Source organism: Mytilus edulis, chromosome 12, assembly GCF_963676685.1.
Source record: "Mytilus edulis chromosome 12, xbMytEdul2.2, whole genome shotgun sequence".
NCBI lineage: Eukaryota > Metazoa > Mollusca > Bivalvia > Mytilida > Mytilidae > Mytilus > Mytilus edulis.
In genome coordinates, this window is record NC_092355.1 from 23304290 (window position 1) to 23320092 (window position 15803).

Consider the following 15803-nt stretch of genomic DNA (forward strand, 5'->3'; position numbering starts at 1 on the left):
ACCATGTTAAATAAGCAATTTGTTGTTTGCAGAAAATATCGAAAAAGCATTACAAAAAATATCACACACCAAGATAAATTCATAAAGGGGAAATCCATTATAAACGCTGCATGGACTATATTAAGTTATGGAACAAATGGAAACTTTACTGTTGAACTCGTGACTCCTGATGAAAGAATATCTTTTGGTTCCACAAAGCCAAAATTCTATGATACTGTTGTTCATATTGAAGGTTTCACACTTTTCCAATGGAGATATATATGCTTACCTATTTTGTCTATTGTTAATAGAGTTAAGTTGCCCTATTGAAGTCTTTTGGCTACTTTTGTTGGAAGGTTTCTGTCTCATTGACATGAATCCTACTGGTCCATTTCATCCTTATGGTTAATGCCAAAGCAAACTTTAATTATCACCGAATTAGTATAAATTTTTGTTTCAGGGGCCAGCTGAAGCATGCCTCCGGGTGTGGTATTTTCTCGCTGCATTGAAGACCCCATTGGTGGCCTTTGGCTGTTATTTGCTCTTTGGTTGGGTTGTTGTCTCTTTGACACATTCCCCATTTCCATTTTCCAATTGTTTTAAGTTGCCCTATGGATGTCTTTTGGTTTCTTTGTAGTTGTTGTATTGCTGTCATATTGACAGATATCAATCCATTTCATGCAGATGATGCCATAACTAACTTACCTTACCCGTATGTCTTCCACTGAAGATAATCACATCAAAATAATATCTAATTCTTTGTAAAATAAAGGTGGAATATCATCTTCAAAAAAATTGTTTGTTTGATTCAGGAATTATTGGTGGCCCTTGGAACCCCCTGTGGTGATGGACTTCAAGCAGACATACATAACAAGGGTTTAATATTGATGTAGTGTTGCCTCGCCTTGACTTTCCCAGCTAGGAAACATGACACTAGATAAAATTGTGTAATTGTGTAGGTTATGAAATATGACATCTCTAGAATATAAAATCAATGTTTAATTCCTTATTACAGTGTATCAGTTATATATTTATACAGTTTAGAATTATAAATCACGACTTTTGTCCCTGGGTTGGCTTGTGTAATATTGATTTTGAAAGAAAATTATGGTGTAAACAAGTTGTTCTTATGTAATATCTGAAATACTGAGGAAAGATATACCTCTTGGCCTTCTGGAATAGGAAACTTGCTGACATTGCTCAATTTATGGACTATGCTGTGTCTGGTATTTTTTTTCTTAGACAACTTTTATTCGTTCATTTCCCCTCCCCTCATACATTTCTTATGTCATAATACTTAATGTTATTACGTCACAACAAGAACCGATTGTTCAGTGTTGTCATTTACCCTGATTGACCACGGGTCAACAGTCTGAACTTAAAAAAACCCATTTGAGATTGGGCTGTGTACTTTAATGATTTTCTTTTCTGGCAGAACACCAAACTACTATAATATTTTCATGCTTTATTTAAAATAAAGCAGACTACAATTGTGCTTTTATGGAATATCATTAAGAAAGATTCTTTTCACTGAAACTGTTGTTCTAAATGACTTTGGTGATCCACTATTATATGCTAGATAGCCCAAGGGTGACTGGGGGTATAGAATTCTGGTCACTTTTAGTCTTCTTCTGATTCCCAGCCATGTCCATTCGGAATCTTGATGTTAAATCTGATGCCATAAGTAGAGGAGTGCCACAATCTCTGCATGCTGAACCCTTGTATCAATTCTTTGAGGGATCCTTAAGTAGCCTATTGTTACAAAAGAAAGGTTTAATCCTTTCCAATAGACATGTACCTGTGGATTGGGAAAAACAATTATTTTTGTGGATTCTTGATTCAAATGTTTGAAAAATTCTGCTTACTGTGACTTATGCCTATTTCATGGATTATTTAAGTTATTCTTCACCTTTTACCCACATAATCAACAAAAATTTGTACCCATGCAATGAATAACAATGAATCATCAGTTAAATAAGGATTTACTGTTTTTTTCTCTCCAATTTATTGGCTAATTTGTTTTCTTTCAGTGAAATTTTAGATATATGTGTAGAAACTAGAAAGTTCTGAATCCTGACATGGTTAACTGTTGAACTGAAGTTAAAAACAAATAATTACATCAGATTTATACAAATGGAAATATGAAGTTGTCTCCCTTACCTTGCAAAATACATTTTCAGAACTTTTGATTTAACACTTTTTTTCCTTTTAGGGAAACTAGAGAATTAATTGACTTACATAGTGTGTCACATTAGTTAACACCATGTTGACAGACAGATATGCTTTTTGCATATTTAATGTTTAATAAAACTTGCATTTTAAACTTGGTATTTTTTTTGTTTAGTGTTTTGTAGATAAATCAAGCAGCTTGTTTTTCTCTTTTTTAGCTCACCTGGCCCGAAGGGCCAAGTGAGCTTTTCTCATCACTTGGCGTCCGGCGTCCGTCGTCGTCCGGCGTCGTCCGGCGTCCGTTGTCCGTCGTCCGTCGTCGTTAACTTTTACAAAAATCTTCTCCTCTGAAACTACTGGGCCAAATTTAACCAAACTTGGCCACAATCATCATTGGGGTATCTAGTTTAAAAAATGTGTTCGGTTACCCGGCCAACCAACCAAGATGGCCGCCATGGCTAAAAATAGAACATAGGGGTCAAATGCAGTTTTTGGCTTATAACTCTGAAACCGAAGCATTTAGAGCAAATCTGACATGGGGTTAAATTGTTTATTAAGTCAAGATCTATCTGCCCTAAAATTTTCAGACGAATCGGACAACCGGTTGTTGGGTTGCTGCCCCTGAATTGGCAATTTTAAGGAAATTTTGCCGTTATATGGTTATTATCTTGAATATTATTATAGATAGAGATAAACTGTAAACAGCAATAATGTTCAGCAAAGTAAGATCTACAAATAAGTCAACATGACTGAAATGGTCAGTTGACCCATATAGGAGTTATTACCCTTTATAGTCAATTTTTAACCATTTTTCGTAAATCTTAGTAATCTTTTACAAAAATTTTCTTTTCTGAAACCACTGGGCCAAACTTATCCAAACTTGGCCACAATTATCTTTGGGGTATCTAGTTTAAAAAATGTGTCCAGGGACCCGGCCAACCAACCAAGATGGCCGCCATGGCTAAAAATAAAACATAGGGGTAAAATGCAGTTTTTGGCTTATAACTTAAAAACCAAAGCATTAAGAGCAAATCTGACTATTAGAAAATTGTTTATCAGGTCAAGATCTATCTACCCTGAAATTTTCAGATGAATCTGACAATCTGTTGTTGGGTTGCTGCCCCTGAATTGGTAATTTTAAGGAAATTTTACTGTTTTTATACGACCGCAAATTTTGAAAAAATTTTCGTCGTATATTGCTATCACGTTGGCGTCGGCGTCGTCGTCGTCGTCGTCGTCGTCCGGCGTCCGAATACTTTTAGTTTTCGCACTCTAACTTTAGTAAAAGTGAATGGAAATCTATGAAATTTTAACACAAGGTTTATGACCACAAAAGGAAGGTTGGTATTGATTTTGGGAGTTTTGGTCCCAACATTTTAGGAATTAGGGGCCAAAAAGGGCCCAAATAAGCATTTTCTTGGTTTTCGCACTATAACTTTAGTTTAAGTTAATAGAAATCTATGAAATTTTGACACAAGGTTTATGACCACAAAAGAACGGTTGGGATTGATTTTGGGAGTTTTGGTCTCAACAGTTTAGGAATTAGGGGCCAAAAAAGGGCCCAAATAAGCATTATTCTTGGTTTTCGCACAATAACATTAGTTTAAGTAAATAGAAATCAATGAAATTTAAACACAATGTTAATGACTACAAAAGGAAGGTTGGTATTGATTTTGGGAGTTTAGGTCCCAACAGTTTAGGAATTAGGGGCCAAAAAGGGACCCAAATAAGCATTTTTCTTGGTTTTCGCACCATAACGTTAGTATAAGTAAATAGAAATCTATGAAATTTAAACACAAGGTTTATGACCATAAAAGAAAGGTTGGGTTTGATTTTGGGAGTTTTGGTCCCAACATAATAAGGGGCCCAAAGGGTCCAAAATTAAACTTTTGTTTGATTTCATCAAAATTGAATAATTGGGGTTCTTTGATATGCTGAATCTAACTGTCATGACTGTGTATGTAGATTCTTAACTTTTGGTCCCGTTTTCAAATTGGTCTACATTAAGGTCCAAAGGGTCCAAAATTAAACTTAGTTTGATTTTGACAAAAAATGAATCAGTTAGGTTCTTTGATATGCTGAATCTAAAAATGTACTTAGATTCTTGATTATTGGCCCAGTTTTCAAGTTGGTCCAAATCGGGGTCCAAAATTAAACTTTGTTTGATTTCATCAAAAATTGAATAAATGGGGTTCTTTGATATACCAAATCTAACTGTGTATGTAGATTCTTCATTTTTGGTCCTGTTTTCAAATTGGTCTACACTAAAGTCCAAAGGGTCCAAAATTAAACTTAGTCTGATTTTAACAAAAATTGAAATCTTGAAGTTCTTTGATATGCTGAATCCAAAAATGTACTTAGATTTTTTATTATGGGCCCAGTTTTCAAGTTGGTCCAAATCAGGATCTAAAATTATTATATTAAGTATTGTGCAATAGCAAGTCTTTTCAATTGCACAGTATTGCGCAATGGCAAGAAATATCTAATTGCACAATATTGTGAAATATCAAAATTTTTTTTAATTAGAGTTATCTTTCTTTGTCCAGAATAGTAAGCAAGAAATATCTAATTGCAAAATATTGTGCAATAGCAAGATTTTTTTTAATTGGAGTTATCTTTCTTTGTCCAGAATCAACTTAAATCTTTGTTATATACAATATACAATGTATATTCACTTTTTACTACCAACTGATAAATTAAAATAATCTTTACCATTCAGTGATAACAAGCAGTTTTTTTACATCTTAATATTTTATGATGTATTTAAATGAGTAGTTATTGTTGCAAACTCCATTAGAAATTTTAATTGAGATTAGTTTTGGAATAAGGGAAAGGGGGATGTGATTAAAAAAATTGGGTTCAATTTTTCTCATTTGAAATTTCATAAATAAAAAAGAAAATTTCTTCAAACATTTTTTTGAGAGGATTAATATTCAACAGCATAGTGAATTGCTCTAAGAGAAACAAAAATTTTAAGTTCATTAGAACACATTCATTCTGTGTCAGAAACCTATGCTGTGTCAACTATTTATTGGTTATTATCTTGAAAATTATTAAAGATAGAAATAAACTGTAAACAGCAAGAATGTTCAGCAAAGTAAGATTTACAAATAAGTCAACATGACCGAAATGGTCAGTTGACCCATATAGGAGTTATTGCCCTTTATAGTCAATTTTTAACCATTTTTCGTAAATCTTAGTAATCTTTTACAAAAATCTTCTCCTCTGAAACTACTGGGCCAAATTAATCCAAACTTATCCACAATCATCTTTTGGGTATCTAGTTTAAAAAATGTGTCTGATGACCCGGCCATCCAACCAAGATGGCCGCCATGGCTAAAAATAGAAGATAGGGGTAAAATGCAGTTTTTGGCTTATAACTCAAAAACCAAAGCATTAAGAGCAAATCTGACAGGGGGATAAATTGTTTATCAGGTCAAGATCTATCTGCCCTGAAATTTTCAGATAAATCGGACAACCCGTTGTTGGGTTCCTGCCCCTGAATTGGTAATTTTAAGGAAATTTTACTGTTTTTGGTTATTATCTTGAAAATTATTATAGATAGAAATAAACTGTAAACAGCAATAATGTTCAGCAAAGTAAGATTTACAAATAAGTCAACATGACCGAAATGGTCAATTGACCCCCTAAGGAGTTATTGTCCTTTATAGTCAATTTTCAACAATTTTTATAAAATTTGTAAATTTTTACTTACATTTTCCACTGAAACTACTGGGCCAACTTCATTATAGATAGAGATAATTGTAAGCTGCAAGGATGTTCAGTAAAGTAAGATGTACAAACACATCACCATCACCAAAATACAATTTTGTCATGAATCCATCTGCTTTTTTTGTTTAATAGTCACATAGACCAAGGTGAGCGACACAGGCTCTTTAGAGCCTCTAGTTTGTTTTTTTTTATTATTTCAGATTTTGTCTTGTTTGTCTCAGTAAATTCTATAGGCGTTATATCATGGTTCATTAGGTTTTGTTATTATTGAAGGCCTATAACAATGCCTATTAAGTGAAAGAGCATTAAAAATAATTACTTTTATTGGTATGCAGATATATGCCTTAATTAAAAGTGTATAAAGCAACACCAATATTAAGAAAGGCAACAGTAAGTAATGAATTTTTTGGTAACAGAAATAAGAACATATATACAATATACTATATAAAAACAACCAACCAGTATATTTAATAGGTACAAGTTAATCGGGAATTGAGGATGCTGCACACAAAAACAAATTTATTAAAATTATATAAATTTTGTGAAACTGTTAATTTGGGATGTCTGTTTTTTAATTCTCGTGAAGGTGACCAGGTGACCTGAGGCAGTTTTTAAAAAGTGATATTGTGTGACCAAATGGGGTTCTTCTACTGGAGCCCCTCCTCACAAAGATGTAAGGTTTTAGTTGCATGATTTGATTTAACCTTAAAAAGAGGCAGTAAATTCATAAAAAACAATGAAATATCATAAGTTAAAAAAATTAAAAGTTAGTGATAAACCACTACCTATTAAATTTTGAAAAACTGAGCAATGCAGTCCCCAACAAAAAATATTGTGTTCAGAAAACATAAAAATTAACCTTAGATTCATGTCAGTATGAATTTAAAAAAATTGTGAAGAATTAAAAATATATAACATTTCAAAATTTGGTGAACAAAACTATTGAGAAAACACTCAAATTAAAACATTTAATAAATGTCTGTATGAATTTAGAAAAATTGTTATAAGAAAAGAATTGAAAATAACATAACAAGATCTACGTCTGTTAGGTGTCAATCAATTTATCACTTTACATAATGTACAAGAGTTGCTTCCCCTTATCAAGGATTTATCAACAACATGTGTTTACTCAACTGTGCATAAGATCAAATGTTAGTTAAACTTTGACAACTCTTGTAGTGTATATGTAGAAGACATTAGTTTTACTCAGGATAACATCTAATTAACAACTTTATATTTCCCTGTTCTGTAGAGGTAAGTTCTAACTAATGTCTATTTCTATGTGTGTATTGGTCAGATTGTGTTTATAATGGTTCATTTCACCTGTATTTTTTTCCATGTTGTGTATTCACTGTTACATAGTTGTTCATTTTGGTTTTTTGGTTCATGGCCAAATCTTTATCAGTTGGTTAGGAAAAAAACAAGTAAATATTGTACTACACATGTGCATTATGTTTGATTTAAGATCCTTGCTTACATGAATAATTATATTTTTTTATCTTTCAAGGCCAATGGGGGTATTTAAAGACCTTTTGGAGTATGTTGTTTAATCATGCGAATTGTCAAAGAAATTTAACAGCTGTTTTTAAAATCCAATAATATTTGTACAAGGATTGATTTTTTTATTTGTAAGTTTTTTCCAAGGCTGTATTTAATTAAAAATTCATTTAAGAGATGATCAAATTTCAGGTTTAAACTTTTTAAATTTCCTATTGTTTGTTTTACATATTGTAAATTGATTCGATAAATGTGTTTTGAAGTACAAAGTGTAATATTACCTTGAGCAAATAACATAAACATTAAATACTTGAGATGTCTAGTTAATTCCCTAATCGTAGGAAATCTAATGGTGTTTTCTGCTCGTTGGCCAGGTTGTCTGTTTGACACATATCCCATTTCCATTCTCAATTTTAAGGTTTTTAAGACATTTACCCATATCATTGGAAATCCAATGGACAAGGTATACTTATAAGTAATGTTGTTGTACACATAGGCAGATATAACTGGGCAATGCTAGGAAGTGTTTCCATGGAATTTAAAAAGTGGGTCTAGCTGGAATTTGGGAGAAAATAAAGAATCAGATCTACTCTAATACTGAACATGCTGAAAGCTTTACGTTCTTTGCACTATTTATGATCATATACATACATGACATATTTATATGCTGTTTTCAGACTTCAAAAATTTTCACTGAAATTTTCTTCTTAGAAATTATAAGAACTCATTGGTATTATGCTTAAAACAAAGAAGTTTTTAGTTGAATGAGAACCAGTGAGGCACTGTGACAGATTTTAGGTTACACTTGCTGGACTGAGGCAGACATTTTGCCTTTCAATATTGTAATCACCCACAACAAGCTGTTTCATGGATTCATAAAAGAAGCAAAGAACATTTCAATCCCAATTCCAGGTGTCAGAAAACATGTTTTTATTTTACTCAAGGATGCAACATATTTATTAAAATTACCCCCCCTTTTTTTCCCCCCTAAAAAATCCAAAAAACATAAGAAACGAAGCAAAACAAAAACAAGTCTGCCTCATGTACAAAATATGCCAATTCTGCAAATTGAACTTTCATCTTTTGTGAATAAGTAATGTAACCTGACTACCAGTAGTTACAGGTGTTTTAACAGAATAAACATGTTTTTAATGGTTTGGCGTGTTGTTCAGGGTTGCTCTCTTTAATAGACATAAACCCCACATCTTATTTTATTTATAATCATCCTCCATCTAAAGTCTTTTTTCTCTGCAAGAAACTAAATAATAAAGAGCCTGACATTTTTACCCAACAGTTATTAAGCCACCTACAAAAAAAAATCAAGATTATTTATGACTATTTTATTTATAATGAAATATTGTGTGATCTTAGTGACACATCTTTTGAAAAACAATATAATGGCGCCTAAAAAAGGAAAGAGAATATTAATGGTACTAGATGTGTTTTTTTTATATGAAAAAAAGATGTAAGTAGAATTGCTGATGAGACAAATTCTCAACAAATATGTTAGTCTTTTTTTCCTTGTCTGTGACACAATGATGATATAAAGAAGGATTGGAAAAACAATTGAAATCTGAGATCAATGAAAGTATTTCTTTATATTGTCAAAGACTTAAAAAAGAATCCAGTTTACCAGTTTAGTTCAATTTTTTTTTATAAGTCTAGCTGTAGATGAAGAATTATTTCGAGTGTGGGAAGTTTTGAGACTAGGTAACCCAGGCAGCCATTGAAGAGGGTAATGAACTCTGGTTAGTATAAATATGTGGAATCAACTATTTACATAACTATGAATTGTTTGAAATGCTAAAAATTTACTGACCCCAGGAGTTAAGATTATTTGGCAAAACCTTTCAGAATTTTTGGTCTTGATGCTCTTCAACCCTTTTAACTTTTTTGTTTCAAGCGCCATGATGATGAGCCATTTGTAGACGAAAAGCTCGTCTGGTGTACAACATTTTTAGGACTGAAATCTTTGATGAGGTATTTCTATGTATTTTGGATTTCATTATTATTCATTCAGAAGGATTTTTTGTGTGGATTTTGTGGGTTACATAAATGAATCAGAAAAGTGTTGAGCATAATATATATATAATATATATATATGTTTTTACCAAGATATGTCGTAACCAGAAAAACTATCAATAAATCAATCTTCGAAAATTTGTGTCCATGAAAATAAAGAAATCCACATTTGTTATAAGGGCACCAATTCCTCTCATTTGGCTTAAGTTTAGGGTAACATTGTTGGTCAATAATGATTCAATTATTACCTTCCATAAGATATAATATTGTTCAGGTAATAACAGAACTATTAACCAGCCCTTAATGTTCAACCACAAAACAATAAAATATGTAATAGAGATTCGTTTATGACTTGTACTTTCTCCTTTGAAGTGTTGTGTGTATTTCCCTCTACTACACTCTCGTTAAGTGTGACTGCCTGAGACCTTGAAGGGGAGTGTTTACAAAACGAGGAAAATAAATACTTCAGTAACTCATTACCAGCTGTTCAGCGAAAAAACTAAAACATATGGGATTTAATACCTGGGATGGAAATTTAGATACATAAGATATTTGATTTTCTTCACAGTGAATTTATGGATTTAGGATATTGACTATTATCTGTAGGTATTCATGATTTCTATTTTTAGCACCAGTTGGGGGAAATAATGTATGTTTCACATTTAATGCATGTTAAACTGAAAAGCACACCTAACTGACACCTGTCAAGTTATCTCAGTTGTAAATTTCAATGCATGTTGCTATCATTTTGAAATGAAGTTTGGTCTGATATAGTGTAATTATACAACTAAAATGTTAATGGATTTTTATACTATTATAGTATATTAAAAAAGAAAATTGTATTGCAAATTTATGACTGGTTATATTTGTGAAATTAATGATTTTTAGAACAGTTGTTTTTCTAACAAAAGAAAAAAAAATATAATAAAAATCTTTGTGAATCATACATAGTGAAGCAGTTGTGACGATTTTGTATTGTGATTTCAAAGTGCGAATAAAAACTTTTATGTGACATCTGTTGTCGAAGAAGATAATCTAGATTTTAATGTAAATGTAGAGAAATGAATTTCACACGTTTGTCCTTGAATTAGACGAATGAAACGGAAGGATATATTTACTGCATAACATAATTTTTTTTAAGTGGATTAAAGTGACCTAAGTTAAATATTTGGTCATCACTTTTTCAAGTGGTGATATCCTGTATTGAAAGTTGATACAGTATAACTAACAGTCACTGTGGTCAAAGGTTTGTATAAAATAATTGGATACTTACTGAAATTTAGATTTTACTGTTACAAATTTTGGTTTTACTGTTACAAATTTTGGTTTTACTGTCACAAATTTGATTGTGGAATCTAAAAATGTTACATCATGTATAAAATAAGGAGATCCCAAATATCAGACAGACATTAAAGGAAGCTGTTATCAGCAACTATTGTTTACCATAGGTCCTTCAACACTGAGCAAAACCCATACTATATAATCAGGTATTAAGGACTACAGCAAGAACATTAGAAAAGGCGAAACAGTTTTAACCAGAAAACCAACTGCCTGATTTTTTGCTTTCTGGTATAGGGTATGGATTTACTCACTGTTGAAAACTACAGGGGCGGATCCAGCCATTTTAAAAAGGGGGGGTTCCTAACCTAGGACAAAGGGGGGGTTCCAATTACATGTCCCCATTCAAATGCATTGATCGTCCAAAAAAAAGAGAGGGTTCCAATCCCCGGAACCCCCCCTCTGGATCCGCGCCTGAACTGTACTATTGTGACTGACCACTAGTTGTTTAACTTCTATGTCATTTTGCCTCTGGTGGAGAGTTGTCTCATTGACAACCATACCACATCTTCTTATTTTATATAGCCCTTGATTTTAGGCTAGACTTTTAGGAGCATAATGCATTGTCTTTTCAATTAAAGGTAAAAGATTATTTTTACATATATCATGTTTCAGGCAATTTAAATTTTAAATAATAAGAGATATTTATGGTAAATATTTTTTTAGCAAACACAATATTTATATTTTTAAGTTATATTTTATATAAAAACTTCCTTGTTATTCTGTATGCATGTATGGAGGTTTTTCTCTGGAAATTTATTACAGAATTTCAGATCATTAAACACCACGGGGTTTATATATAGTTTTATGAATTTAGTTTCTTTATTAGAATTAGGATTTCTGCAAATGATGCAAATTGAATTCTGTATTGTGATTGGATTAAAAGTCTGAACTAGATTCCTGGACTAATTTGATTTGATTCTTACTTCTTTGAGACCAAAGGGAAATACATTTATCTGACTTCTATGTTTCTGACCATTAGTGATTTACCAAAGACCCCCAAAAATGACTTATAATACAACAGTCTGCAATAATTGGTAGTGAAATTGAATGTTTCCTTCGTTGCAGCATGATGCACAAGTAAACAAATTTGACAGTTGATAAATTGGTAATGCTAAAACTTCAGTAACACAGAAATGAAATTAACTCTCTCTCATAACTAGTAGTAGCATATGTTGCAAACAACATGACATTGCATTGTATTTTAGACATTACTTTAAATTACAGCGATGACTTGTAATCAATGAAAGATTCATATATATAATAATGAATTGTTCATAATTTGTTGCTTTTAAAAACACATTAACAACAGAATTTTATGTTTCAAAAACACATTGTCAACCACACAAAATTTTAATAAAACAAATTAGACAACAAAATTTTTTATGGCCAAAAGACATTGACATCAGAAAGTCATGTTGCCCACACACATTTACAACCAAATAAAATTTTGTGTTAATAAAACACTTTTAACAAAAGAGAAACAGACAGTCATGTTGCTAAAGACCATTGTAAACAGCTGGAATCGGTTGATGCTAAAATTTTCATTTCTTAACCATATTGACAAACATTACTTTGTGTTAATGAAACAATCTGATTATATGGCACAAAATGATACTTTTTTTCTATCAAAACAGGGGAGGGGTGTATGAGTGACCACCTGAAACTTTAGATTGGAAGCTGGGGAACCTTTTGAGTATAGAAATAATCTTTAATTTCTATAGATCAAGGGTCAGTAAGACTAACAAAAGTTTGATTCACCTTTTAGGCTTTACTGGCTCTTTACTGGCTTTAGTGGGAGATGATATTAAAGTCACAGTATAAAGATTGATCAGTTTATATTCCAGCATTGTCACATTAATTACGCTCACTTGCAAATGATTTTTTTAACCACTACTCTTATAGTCGTAAATGATGTAGTTATGGAATTATTATGCTTATTTATGATAAATAAAACATTTATGCCTGCCCAACTGCTATATATGTGGAAGCAGTTTGTTTATGTACTAGAGTCTTTTCTTGGTTGCAAGTCGTGCAAATTGAAGTAATTTGTATGTGGACACAGTCACACGTTTCTTGGTTGGGCATCTTTCAAATCAAAGTAATTTGTATGTGGACTCGATTCTTGGTTGCGCATCTTTCCAATCTAGGCAATATGTATGTGGACTCTTTTTGTGGCTGCATAGCAAATCCAAGTAATTTTGTATGGGAACACAGTTTTCTTGGTTGCTATTGTGCAGTCTATGGATTACTGGCAATAGCTTTTAACTGACAATTAACTTTGAAAATAGTCTCAAAAGTGTGACAATGTATGGATTATATTTTGAAAGGTATTGTAATATTTTTTTTAACACATATTACAATGTTAAAGATGATAATTAGCTCCATAAAAGGAGAAATTGAACAATCTTACATGATGAAAACCTGTTCACAAACACAATTAAAAAGCTGTTGTGGGTTTATTTATGAGAATACTGTTAAATTCAGAAATTATTGCGATGTTTTTATTTTTGCAAAAAAATGCTACAGGGTTATAATTGCAATAATTTAAACTTGAAATTTGATTTTTTTTATAATGAATTAAGCAGGATTTTTCTCAATATCGTAAAAAATTAAAAACGCATTTTGGTCTAAAATGACAAAATCGCAATTATTAATAATCGCAATAATTACTGAATTTACATTTAAGTTATTGAAATCTTTTTTGAAAATCTAAACTAGTTTCCTTGCAATGTGAATGTCATGACACTTTAATAGCTGTGAAAATTACAGCTTATTTTTCTCATGTAAATATCTGTAAATATTATCTAATGTATATCAGCTAACCTTTAAAGGCCAAAGTTTAAATTACTTTTGGTTTAGGGTTTTAACTACATTATAAACTCTTTTATTGCATCAAAATGCCTACCCTTTAGGTTATTTTTGATGAATTTGCACATCTTGAAGTGAATGGGGACGAAAGTTAAGTCCATATACCTGACTTAGAAAAAAAGTTTTTGTTCCTGGCCAATTTTGTTCCTGGAGAAAAGCCCTTAGACTGTAAATTGTTTGGCCTACCGTTATGTGAATTGGAGCCACGTTTCATCATAAATTCATGCAAAATTAGGGATCATTCATCATTAGCATGTAAGATATATCTCCTTGCACAGTTTTGTGCACAACATATTTTTTTTCTAAGCAATAAAAGATTGTCTCTCACTTCAATGCATGTACAACAGAATAATTTAGCTAATTGTTGAGCAATGCTACATTTAAGATCAAAGAAGGGGGAAGGATAGGGTTAGGGTTTTTTTACTCGATTTTCAGTCGGAATATATGCCAAATAACCAATTCCATTCAAAATAATGCATTAGTGTCGGCATACCATAATAAATTCCCAAATTTCTGACAATTGCACTGGCCATTCCAAAGTTCCCTGAACATCAGAAAACAAGAGCATCTGTCCTGGCTCTCAAAAATCACCCATAAAGTCGCTGGTTTTCTTATCATGATACATACTACATAAGCTTTTACACAATTAACCCTGATAACACCATACTAGAGCCAAAAACCAAGATGTCATATATATGACATTGCCAAGATACATAAGTGATAACGTTAATCGCCCTTTCTGTTATAATTAGTGTCGCTTTTATTTTTATCATTGTTGTTCCCTCAGTGGCAAACAGTTTGATGATTATTCTTAAACAAAAATCATTATCCCTTTCTTGACAATATTTGGATTGACGGAACATACTAATTATTGACTTTTGGTCTCTTGTGGAGAGTTGTCTCATTGGCAATCATCACATCTTTTTTTTTTTTTTTTGTCATTTATGTAAAAGGCGAAACCTTACGAAAGTTTTGGCCCTCATTGTTCTTTTACTCATTCTTTAGCCCTTTTAGTATCCTTGATTTGAGGGTCACTGATGAGTTATAAAGACAAAATACATGTCTAGGATACATAATCTTAAGCCTCCCTGGTTTCTATGATGAGTTTAATGTTATACAAGTGGTAGAGTTCAAGGGGTAATGAACAAGTGAGCTGTGCCCAAAATGCACCTTATCCGTATTTGTCTGCCATAAATACAGGACATCACAAAAGTTCCTGTAAAATTTGAGTTCATAATAGAAAATATCTGACCCCACAATTCAAAAGTGATTGTTGTATGACTTTATAAGTTCAAGTGTAACTGATTCTTAGGGTCAAGCGGGACAGATTCTGAGGTCAAGCCAGACAAATTTCCACTTTTTTAACAGATTTTAACTTTCCTAACTTATTCTACAATTTTTAGCCGTTCTAGAAAATTGAAAGCAGACATTTAATACAATTTTATATCTTTTGATGTCTAGCCTCTTCTAAGATAAATATAGCGAGCAACTGTAACAGTTGGTTACAAAAAATTGATTATAGAGAAAAAATTACTTTACATGCAGATGTACATATATTTTTAAAATCTTATTAGCGACCAACTATAAACGAACGACTACTTTATGCATGATTTGTCTTTTGCAAAACCATATTTGAATCTTGTACATAAAAGACATATTGAAAACTGTTTATAATTTATGCATTAATCTTGCAGATAGAAATATCTTGCTGTGCATACATGATATAGAAAGAGTAATTCTTAATCAAATTGAATTTCTAATATTTTAGTCATGTATTTGAGTTTTGTTAATTAGTATTCTTAAAACAAAAACACTGCCTGATATATTTAAAATAAAATGTCACTTGCTGAACAATCTTCAACTCTGCGTGTTTAAAATTAATAGGATAAAATATAACTTTATGAACTTGCAACACAAAATTGTATGCATGCATAAAATCACTGATATGATAGCAGGTTGTTGTTGTATTGAAATTATATCGGCAGAAAATGGCTTGCAAGTTATAATTAATAATATAACACAGTGTCCGTGACTCAACTCCTCTGTTAAACTTTGACTGGACATCATGTTGTTGGGTTGCAATTTGAATGATTATTTATATATTTGATTTTTTGAAAGTTATACACTTTTCATTTTATTGACTTTTATGATGCAAATTTAGTTAAAACAACACATTTGTGAGTTATGGCCAATAT

The 15803-nt window shown here is 31.7% G+C and overlaps 1 protein-coding gene across 12 annotated transcripts in view; it reads left to right on the forward strand.

Annotated features, from left to right (window-relative positions):
* Positions 1 to 15803, forward strand: part of LOC139498066 (nuclear receptor coactivator 2-like) — a 145600-nt gene that overhangs the window by 15474 nt on the left and 114323 nt on the right. For 3 of the 12 annotated variants that reach the window (XM_071286376.1, XM_071286383.1, XM_071286386.1), the window contains exon 1: positions 6970 to 7134. The exons of 4 other annotated variants lie outside the window; for them this stretch is intronic. The gene's annotated coding sequence lies outside the window, so the exon portion shown is untranslated. Of the gene's footprint in view, positions 1 to 6969; positions 7135 to 9746; positions 10006 to 10128; positions 10646 to 15803 lie in introns of those variants that run through there. 5 more of the 12 variants (XM_071286377.1, XM_071286384.1, XM_071286379.1 and 2 more) reach the window with 3 other exon arrangements.